The sequence below is a fragment of the Myotis myotis genome, unplaced genomic scaffold (assembly GCF_014108235.1).
Source record: "Myotis myotis isolate mMyoMyo1 unplaced genomic scaffold, mMyoMyo1.p scaffold_m19_p_2, whole genome shotgun sequence".
Classification (NCBI taxonomy): domain Eukaryota; kingdom Metazoa; phylum Chordata; class Mammalia; order Chiroptera; family Vespertilionidae; genus Myotis; species Myotis myotis.
Genome location: NW_023416324.1, coordinates 191,617,118 through 191,628,511, shown reverse-complemented (window position 1 = coordinate 191,628,511; position 11,394 = coordinate 191,617,118).

Genomic DNA, 11,394 nt, shown 5'->3' with positions numbered 1-11,394 from the left:
ACCTGGGACCCTTCAGTCCACAGGACTATGCTCTATTCACTGAACCAAACTGGTCAGAGCAAGAATGCATGTATTTTAAAGGAAAGGGAGTACAGTGAGAAAAGTGAAGTGTAGAGATTTAGAATTCATGAAAATAAGATTTCCAGGTTAAAAAAAGAGCAGGATTTATTATATGGTTTCAACATTATGAAGAAAAACACATTTCATGTACTTTATATTTTTTAACAATGGCATTATCTGGCTATGACAGTGGTCTGCAAACTGCAGCTTGGCAAACTGCTGCTCACGAGCCACATGTGGCTCTTTGGCCCCTTGTGTGTGGCTCTTCCACAAAATACCGACTTCTGAGCATGGGCCACGAAGTTTCAATCGCACTGTATGTGCGCTTCTGCACGTGATATTTTGTGAAAGAGCCACACTCGAGGGGCCAAAGAGCCTCATGTGGCTCGCAAGCCGCAGTTTGCCAACCACTGCGCTACGATATGAGGTAAAACACTGAATTAGTTTAAATATGTATATTCGCCAACTTTCACCTCTAATAAATGAAGATATGAACATTATTTCTGCCCTATCTTAGGAATTTTGAAAGCCTCAGAATCAAGGAATATTGATGAGTCATTGATATAACTGTTTTTTTACTACAAAATAATCTATGTATCATGCAAATATTATTCAGTATTGATTTGTTATAAAATTGATTTAATAGATATTAAAAACTTCCTGTGTGCCAGGCCTTGTAAAATTAAGTAGAAATTGGAAATTGACAGTGACTATAATTTAGTCACGTTAATTGTTGTTTTTCCTTCCTTTATCTTTCTATCTCTCTTTTTATTTTTGGAATAGAATTAGCCTTTAAAAAGTCTTTGACCTTCTTCAAAGAATTTCCTGTCCATTAGAGAGACCTGGACTCCGTGGCTGATACCTGGGACTGTGAAATATGCACTTGCCGAAGGTGGAAGAAATCCTGTTATGTAGTGTCTCTTGGCATTTAAAAATAAACACTGTCACGTCTGAACAAGTGGAAAAAATAGCTCCCCCTGCTGCACTTGCGGCTCTCCTCTCTGTTTGTTGTCCGGAAGCTCTGCCTGGGGTTGAAACGCTGAATGGTTCTCAGATACGTCTAAATGCATTCCTTGCTGTGAAGCAAGATGGAAACTCATGGTCTGAATTTCCTTGCAACATTATTAACTTTTTCAACTTTTTCTCCCAAAGGCCATGACAGAAAGGAAGACAAGAAATAAAGCAGCTCTTTTGGCATGCAGTATATTGTAGACTTTCATTTCCACCTCTTGCACTGTAACTCCTTATGAGTCTATGACAATACAATCTTTCAAGTTTTCCTTGATGTTTTATCCAAGTCTTACTTCACTCGGATTCTATTATAGTATTCTACTTCATGCTCCGTGTACCACTCTGTACAGCATTTTTATCTCCTCTCTGTTCCAAATTCTTGGAGGCTACTGAGTTATTATTTCATATAAAGTTTTGGAAGTTGGCTATCTGGAAAGCAAAAATGCAGAGATGGCATTTTCCAAGATCCTTACTGTGCATTTGAAAACAAATATAGTTTTTAAAACTAAAAATATTGATACTCTCAAAAGACAATTAGAAACCCTTTCACCACAAGAATTATCTATATATATAAAATGCTAATATGCTAAGTGTCCGCCCATTCGATTGGTCGCTATGATGCGCACTGAACACCAGGGGGAAGACGCTGAATGCATGAGCTGTCATGACACGCACTGGCCATTTACAGAGAAATGGCACTGCAGACCTGGCACCCACAGAGCAACGCTTGGCTTCCCCCAGGTGGGGCACAAGTTTCCCCCACCCCAGAGCAATAGCCCACCAAATCACAGCCAATGCTGCCAAGGCCGCATGGCACAAAATACAGCCCACAGCCCAGTGCAGCCTGGAAACAGTGCCTGCAGGTGACAGGTAATGATGTCACATAGCAACACCTGTTTCCTTTCCCTAGTGATCAGCCTCCTTGCAATTTCTTCATTCCAGGAACACAACTTGCTTTATAGTGAGGTGGAAACATTTTACACTTAAACCAAAAGTCTGTGAAGTATTTTCCTATGCCTCATCTCATTTGATCCTCAAAGAAGTCCTGGAGTAGGTAGATAGGAGACTCGGTAGAATCCTATTTTCTTTTCATTAGCTGGAAAATGGAGATTTAGAAAGTTTAGAAACTTGACCTGACTGAAAAGAAGTAAGAAACAGCGGACCTTGAAAATGACTTAAGCTTTTCTCACTGCACAGAATATAGTCAAACACTGTTACAGTTAAATATTTTACCTTTGTTCTCCTTGCATGATCTATAATAATAATCTGCTTTGTGTTGATATTTACTGCTGTGTTGCTGACAATTACCTGAAAGAGAAGTTGGAGTGCTTCACTGGCTGGAAAAAGTTTAGTTACATCAGAAAGCAGGTCTAATTAAGCATGTTTATCTATCTATATAAAGCTCTCACTGGTGTCAATCACACGCGTGTGTTTCAATCTGTTATTGTCGATCATGAATTTGGTTGACACTTCTATTATAGAGAAAAAGTGAATAGCTATCCTATATAATAAAGAGCTAATATGTTAATGGTTGTGACGCCCTCACGCCATAATGACCGATCAGCAGGAGGCTGCGTGCACTGCGAGGCAGAGCTGCTGCATTGCTATGGAGATGGGCTGGAAGCAGGGAGGCACCTGGACAAGGCAGGACCACCTTGTGGCAGGAAGGGCGGGGGTGAGAGCCCGTAGCACCGCCTCACCAGTCCTTCGCCACCCACCACTCGCACTCAGAGCACCCCGTCACCCACCTTCCAGGGGAAGGAGTGCAACGCGCATGCCGACAGAAAGCGGCGCTTGAAACTCTGTAGCAGGCGCGAGGCTTCTAAGCTCTTCTCCGATGCCATGATGGGGTGGAGCCGCTGCGTTGCTCTGGAGACGGGGTGGAAGTGGGGAGGTGCCCGGAGCAGGCGGGACCAGCTGAGGCGAGTCGCAGGACCGACGGCAGGGCTTGAAGCTACCAGAAAAGGCTGGAGGTGTGGGGGCTGGAGCCAGGCATTCTCAAGCTCTGGGTGGAGAGGTTAGGGTGTCAGGGCAGGGCAGTGGGGTGGCAGACTGGTGGGCGGGTGCGCAGGGTCACACAATTTCGTGTGCTGAGCCTCTAGTATTAAAATATGTCTTCTAATTAATTTCCTTTCAATGTGCATGAATTTGTAAACCGGGCCACTAGTATATATACTAAGATAAGTTAAAAATAACGGGCCAAGTGTTCAAATTGTTAAAAATCTCCAAGTAATCAGTTTTATATAATGATGAATAATTGATGTTATGAAAGATAAGGCTGAGGTTATTAAATATTTAAAGGCTATATAGAATGTCTACTCTAGTCTCATTTTCATGATCCCTAGTCCAAAGAACAGCAGGATATTTGGAATTAATTGTAAATCTTTAGAGTGTAAATATAAATTTTAATTGCTATATACTACTTTAGATTAAATGTTGGGTTTATGGGGATGTAAGAAATAGGAAAGAAGAAAGTTCTAGCAGGAAAAGTCTGAGGATAGAAGCAACACAGCTTCTTCACTGAGTCTACTTCTCCCTGTTCTCCTGAGAGACCCACATCTGCAAAAGCCAACTTCCATAGAGTGCTGCAGAGCTCCAGTTCAATTTCAGGCATGTGTCAATATAAGAAATATCTAAAGAATCAGTCAGTGACCTTATAATATCTGTAAAGTATCTAGGCTCTTAGTAAATGCAGATAATGTTGCTTACTGAGGAAGCTATTTGATATAAAATAAGAGGGACTGAAAACCAGATACAGGCCCCCAGGAGATGGAAATGGGTAATGTACCATTATCCATATGAATGCCAAAAATACAGAGTTGAAAACCCATAAATATCCTAAAAACACAAGGATAAGGATGCCCACCCAATATCCATCCATCAATTTTAAAAATTGTAATATATATTTTTAAAAATTGTAATATATATTTTTAAAAATTGTAATATATATTTCTATCTATATCCATATCTATATCTATCTATCTATCTATCTATCTATCTATCTATCTATCTATCTATCTATCATCATCATCTACCTATCTACCTATTCATCGACAGGCACTGTGCTAACTATGCACTAGGGATAAAGTAATAAGATGAAAATAGTCCCTCACCTTTGACTCTTATATTCTCATGGGAGACACTGACAATGTAGAGAGGTAAACTATGACTTTGTTATAAAACAAAAACATAGTACCTTACCTGACACCATAAGGAGATAATATTATTTTCACTTAATTGTTGAAGGTGAACCAGGGAACAGTTGCTAATGTTGCAAAATATCATGGACCAATTGCTGTTAGACATAGCGTCCCGCACATCACATCTGTCTCTAAGCCCCTTCTGCAGAGCTCTTCTGTCATCAAGCCAGGCTTCTTGGATGCTGGTGAGGTGATTGGCTGCACTGACTTACAACTGAAGAGAGAATTACTTCAGTGGTTAAATCCACAAAGAATCAACTTTGCTCATGGAGAAAGTTGTTGTTTTTTTCCCCTAGACTTAACATATGATTGTAGTCTTTTGAAGACTGATTTTCTTTCCTTATCCTACTTCCTATATCCTCTTCATTTCTTTTTATTATATCAGCAATACTCATTCCTATTATCACCAAGAATAAGTCGCCTACTAATAATCTTGTGCATTTAGAAAATATTCCAATCTTGCTGTTAAAATACCACAGAGACACTGTAGCCTTCTATGAAAAGTTAATTTCTAGGAATATTAAGGTCAACACAGCTGTTAAATTATTTACATAACCATCATCGCCCTGATAAATTCATCTAAGGTGCAAGTTGAAATAATATACTGCCTCTATTAATGACCTTTACCTCTATTTAAATTGGTAAGGTAATAGGTTTGAGGGATTCTGTATTGTAATGAGTATATAGGTTAACAATTTTAATATAATTATGTCAAATATCTATATTCCTCCATTAATATTTAGATGTTTAATGTTTCCATCATCACACACACTGTTTTTATCCTTCCCTTTAGTATGTGTAATTATCATTTTCTACAGAAGTGGAAAAAGGAAATTGTGATGGTTAAATTGGTTGTTTTTAAGTCACCTTCCATTACAGAGTGTGTATAGTAAAATCTCATGTGCTTAATCATCTCCAGGAGCAAGAACACTTTATGTTTTTCATTCATTAGCTTTCAGAATTTTGCTTTGATTAACCTTAAGGTACTTGAACACTGGCTTCATAGCTATCTCAAGTATCTTATAATTCCCCAGGACATAGAAATAGCATACATACTTTCAGATTATTTTAAACTGCAGCATACAAATTTTAAAAATCTCAATACTTTGGTGGCATAGTTGCTATTAAATCAGATTAAGATATTTCTAAAACCCACAAATAAATAGCTAGATTCTTAAGGTAAGGAAACCATTTGCAATATATGTTTTTAGGCTCTCAAGCCTGAAATATATTTGTTGTTTTAAAACTTTATTACTAAAATATGCATCTTGAAAAATGCTATCCTACTAATATGTTATCAGAATGATTCTGCTTTAATTAAATAATAACATTTCCTATTTGATCCCTTACCAACATATTCCTAGAACTGTGTGCCATGTGCTTCAGTTTGCATAGCGTTATTAGCCCTGGCTCTGCTTCTCTCTTTCACCTCATTAGCTAGGTGACTTGAGGCAAGTTCATTACCCTCCCTGGGTCTCAATTACTTCATCTGTATGAGGAAGGATTCAGGTTAGAAGTCCCCATGTGCTAACCCAATAAATACCTACTGATGTTCTATGATGAATAGCAACGTCTTGGTTAACAGTGGAACTCTCTCAGCACTCTGATTCTAAACAATTACTTTACTAAGGTTAATTTGAATAAAATGAACACTTTCTGACTATGTTATCCTCAGCTGTACTATTTTCAGTTTCATAATACCTCAGTAAGCTATAAATTCAGAAACTTAGCAAACTAGCATAGTTTTCTCCTTAAGTAAGGTAATATTTCAATATTCTAAATATTAAAACCTGTATATATTTCCTATTTTTTCCAATCTAAATCATTGCTGTGCTCATATAAAACTAATTTCCTCACAGAGTGATGGAAGTTCTGGAAGAGCCCATTCATTCATCCTCCTCTAATCTAGAGACTGAACAATTTAACAATACATTAAGGACCTAGGTTGGAATTCAAATACTCTGAGTACCTCATTGCTCATAAAGATGTATTTAAGACCTTCACTTGGTTCTATATATTCTAAGAAACCCTAAACACCAATCAGAAAGAATGTATGCACCCCTATGTTCATAGCAGCACAATTTACAATAGCTAAGATCTGGACATAACTCAAGTCCCCATCAGTAGATGAGTGGATAAAAAAGCTGTGGTACATTTGCACCATGAAATACCATGCAGCAGAAAAAAAGGATTTCTTACTCTTTGAGACAGCATGGAGGGACCTGGAGAATATTATGCAAAGTGAAATAAACCAGTCTGAGAAAGACCAGTATCATATGATCTCACTCATATGTAGAATCTACTAGTATATACAGATATTATATGTTATATGTTATATATTATATGTTATACTAGAGGCCCAGTGCATTAATTCATGCACAGATGAGGTTCCTCAGCCTGGCCGGTGATTGGGGAGATCAGGGCCATCTCTCCCAGTCCCGATCAGGGCCGGCCAGCCAGAGTTGTGGGAGGGACCGCGGGAGGTTGACTGTGGGAGCACACTGACCACAAGGGGCAGCTCCTGCTTTGAGCATCTGCCCCCTGGTGGTCATTGCATGTCATAGTGACTGGTCAAACAGTCACTTAGGCTTTCATATATATATGATATATCATGATATATCATATATGATATTATATTTTTTATATTTTATATTATATATATATCTTAACATTTTTCTTTTTAATAGAAACAAGGAAAACTCACAGAATACAACTATGTATTTGAATACCATTTTAGAAAAAATACCACTGATGAATGGAAAGCACAGATAGTCCCTCCCTAGCTTTAATGTATATAAGGTGTCCCCCCAAAATGTATACACACACTTTGAATAATTATAAAAGCAGTATTTATTAAAATACAATTCATTTTCAAAATTGAGAGATAACTGTTAAAGTGTGTATACATTTGGGGGGACACCCTGAATGTTACAGACAGTATTTCTATCACCATTGCCTAAGTGCTTTTGGTTGTTGTTTTAGTTAATTTTGTGTTTCTTTCATTTTGTTTTTTGTTTGTTTTTGTGGAATTATTGATTTATGTACTTAACAGATTAACTTTTCAGCAGCCACATACTATAATTCAATATATTGAGTCTCTTACTTTCTTTCTAATTACTTCTATCTCCCATTATTTCAAAAGGTGCCTATGCTTTTTCTTAATAGTTCCACAAATAATGTTTTTGTCTCTTGAACTAGACTTTCAACCCTTTTCATGAAAGACTCAATTATATTCCTTCATAACTTGATCTATATTGTTTGACTTTCTAAGGCTCACTCCCACCCTAGCTTCCTCTCACTCTGAAAATATACAGTAGTTCTATGGTCTATATCACACTAGGAAAAGAGTAAATAGACAGGGTCTTCTGCTCCATGTTAATATGACAAAATTATAAATACAGAAAAGAAAGGTCACTTTATCTCTCCTGTCTGAGATGGAAGGCATCCCTCCCCAGGTATCCTTTGGGGGAAAGAATTGTCTCATTTGATCTAAACTCTCTTCTACTTGTAAAATATTTATTGGAAAAATGAAAATCCTATATAATAAAAAGCTAATATGCTAATTAGACCTAACAACAGAACGACCATCCAGACGAAGCTGGAGCTATGAGGGCCAAGGCCCTTGCATGAATTTTGTGCATCAAGCCTCTAGTAGTATATAACAGAAAAAAGTGTCAATAGTGTTAAGTCTGCTCATCTCAAAATTAATTACTTTTATTAGCAAAAATCAACACGTATTTTGCCTTTAGAATATATTATTTCTACATCTTATATAGAATTCTACAATGACACAATAGTTATTGAGAATAATGTTAGCTTAAGATACACAGTATTCATTAATGATTTTAAAAAGTCTAAGCTTCATATGACTCCTACATGTATCTTTATTTTAAGAAATATATTATGGGTTGTTATGAAGCATTACTTAGAAAATGATAATTTTAGCCTGGCTGGCATGGCTCAGTGGTTGAATGTCAATCTATGAACAAGGAGGTCAGGGTTTGATGCCAGGTCAGGGCACATGCCTGTGTTGCAGGCTCGAGCCCCAGCATGGGATGTGCAGGAGGCAGTGGATCAATGAGTCTCTCTCATTGATGTATCTACCTCTCTCTCACTCTTCCTTTCTTTCTGAAACAAACAAACAAACAAATAAGTAAATGAATAAATAAATAAATAAATAAATAAATAAATAAATAATTTTACATTATTTTCCTTCTTGTCACATGTTCTGGCTAATAGAAGGTGGTAGAAATAACAGTGGGCCAGTTCTGTGTGTAGGCCTCAAGAACCTTGAGAGTATCCACTCACTTTCTTGGAACTTTGACATCACCATGTGAATAAACCCAGGCTAGCCTGAGAGATAATGACAGACCTAAGACCATCCACCTTGATAGCCCCAGCCAGATGCCAACTGACTGCAGGCAAGATCAATTGAGCCTGGCCCAGAGCTAAAGCACAGCCCAGCTAACTGTCAACTTATGAATCAAATAAATGCTTATTGTTTTAAATCACTAAGCTTTGAGATGGTATGCTCTATGACAATGACACCTTAATATTACAGCACATTCCAAGTACATGGTAGGAGCACAAGAGGGCCACTTTCTTTTTTTTCTTTTTTTAAATATATTTTATTGATTTTTTTACAGAGAGGAAGGGAGAGGGATAGAGAGTTAGAAACATCGATGAGAGAGAAACATCGATCAGCTGCTGCCTGCACAGCCCCTACTGGGGATGTGCCTGCAACCCAGGTACATGCCCTTGACTGGAATCGAACCTGGGACCTTTCAGTCCGCAGGCCGACGCTCTATCCATTGAGCCAAACCGGTCAGGGCAAGGGCCACTTTTCTTAATCCTATATAATAAAAGGCTAATATGCAAATTGTCCTCTCAACTGGAGTTCAATCAGGACTTCAAACAGGTGGGGGGGCGGCCTGCCAACTGCCCGTGGCCCCTCTCCCCAGCTGGCCCTGCTCCTGATTGTCCCCCCACCCCAATCTGGGGCGGGGCTGGCCAGCCAACCACCCGATGCCCCCTCTCCCCACCCCCTGCCGCTGGGCTGACCCAATCAGCCCCGGGTGGGCTGGCTGCAACCCACCTGTGCACGAATTTGTGCATTGGGCCTCTAGTAATTATATATCATTTAAGTCTCCTCCAAATGCTCTCATTCTGTCTCTGAACATGTCTCCCTATCTTATCCCTACTACATTACCTTATACTCAATTTATTTAATTTTTGTATTGTTAAAATTATTGATTTAAAGGTAAATTTTTAAAAACATGTAAATTAAGTGCTTGGAGAAGTAGGTGACAAAATAAGGAGTTTTTCTTCCCCAAATCTAAGTAGTTAGCCAGAAAATTAAGTAGAGCTCTGAAACTGGCTTTGCAAATTGAGAGCATTGGCCAAGGTGGGCTTCAACTTCCCATTTCAGAGCATTGCAGAAATTGGGACCCAGGAGGCTCATGGAGCACAGGGAGTCTAGGAAAGAGTCTCTCCTCAAACAATAGCATGCAAAGTCTATACTCTGGGTTAAAGGATGAATAAAAATAAACCTGCCCACCCCCAGGGCACCACTAATGAGCGGAAAGCACAGATGGTCCTTACCCAGGTTTATAGTCTGAAATCAACTAATCTGCTGGTCCCCAAACTCATAAAGATTAGAATTTAATTTAGAACTATGGCAGACAGTACTGGTCTTCTCAGTTTTGTTGTGCAAATGCTTTTCAGACAATAGAGCATAGTGTTTAATTGATTAGTAACGATTCTCAACTCAGCTTGCATGAATTTGAATCCTGGTTTTATTTTCCTTTTACCTATGTGATTTAGGCTAAATGATTTGATCTCCTTTTTGCTTTGTCTTCCTTATTTTAAAAATAAGAATTAAGTAAATTATTTTAAAAGTGCTTAGAACATTGCTGGACACATAATACATATTACTTAAGTGTTATTTCAAAGTATAAGGACATTTATGCTATAAATAATATATGCCATCATGAAATGAACAGTATTGTAATCAGGAAAAAGATTTGGATGACAAAAACTTTTGAAATTCTGGATCAATTAGCTTGGTAAATTAGATTTTTTAAATTGAGCATAAAAATCTATATGACAAATATAACATCTGTCAAATAAAGTATTTGAAGCATTTATCTGGTAATGTTTCAAGGTCTTAAATGTCACTATTGAGTAAAGTCTTTGTATCCTTTGTATTAAAGGATTTAGATCACAGTTGAGAACAATTTAATATCAGACATAATCCATTTAAACAGGTTTCTGCAAAGTTAAAAAATATATTAAAAATCCAGAGAAATTATTAAAAAGCAAATAGAATGTTATACCAAAGGGAAGGAAAGTATTTTTAAAATGTCGTTCTGTTAAAATCTTTTTGGAATCAGCAGTGAAACAAAGCAGCACATACATGCATAATGATGGTGCAGTTAGCAATTTAAATATTGAATGTACTAATACTAGGAAGTAATTAATGAGCTTAGACTAGAAGCAATAATAGAAGACTTTACAAAGTCGTGGAAATGGAAAATCCTAGTGATTTAGATTCTTTTGGAAGACCATATGTTTGCATTTTAATGTCTCTTGAACATTATACTAGAATGATTGTTGCATTTATACACAAGAAATGAGAATCTAAAGAACAGTGTGAATTAATTATAATATATTGTTACACAATAACATTTAAAGAAGCTTATTTCAAAATCAGCTTTAAGAATAATCCTTAAAGAGGATTTAATAACATTACAAATACATTATAATGATCAGCTCTTGATAACAGTTGAGAGAATATTTTAGGGACAGGCATCTCCACTTAAAGGAACAACTGAGTGTTGCTTTAAAAAATCCTGCAATTCATTAGGTCACTGCTTACAAATTAGTTAGACGTGTGGCAATATGTGGGAAGCAAAATTACATCACACTGATTAAATAAATCCCTCAGTTTGAATAACATTATTTTTTTTTCTAAAATAGAGGTGTTGGAAAAAGGGACAATTGCCTAAGCAGTTACAATGGTAGCAAAATACTACTAAGTTTCTTATAATATACTTGAGTTCTCTAAATGTTCTTCTTTTTTAAAATATAGTTTTATCTATTTCAGAGAGGAAGGGAGAGGGAG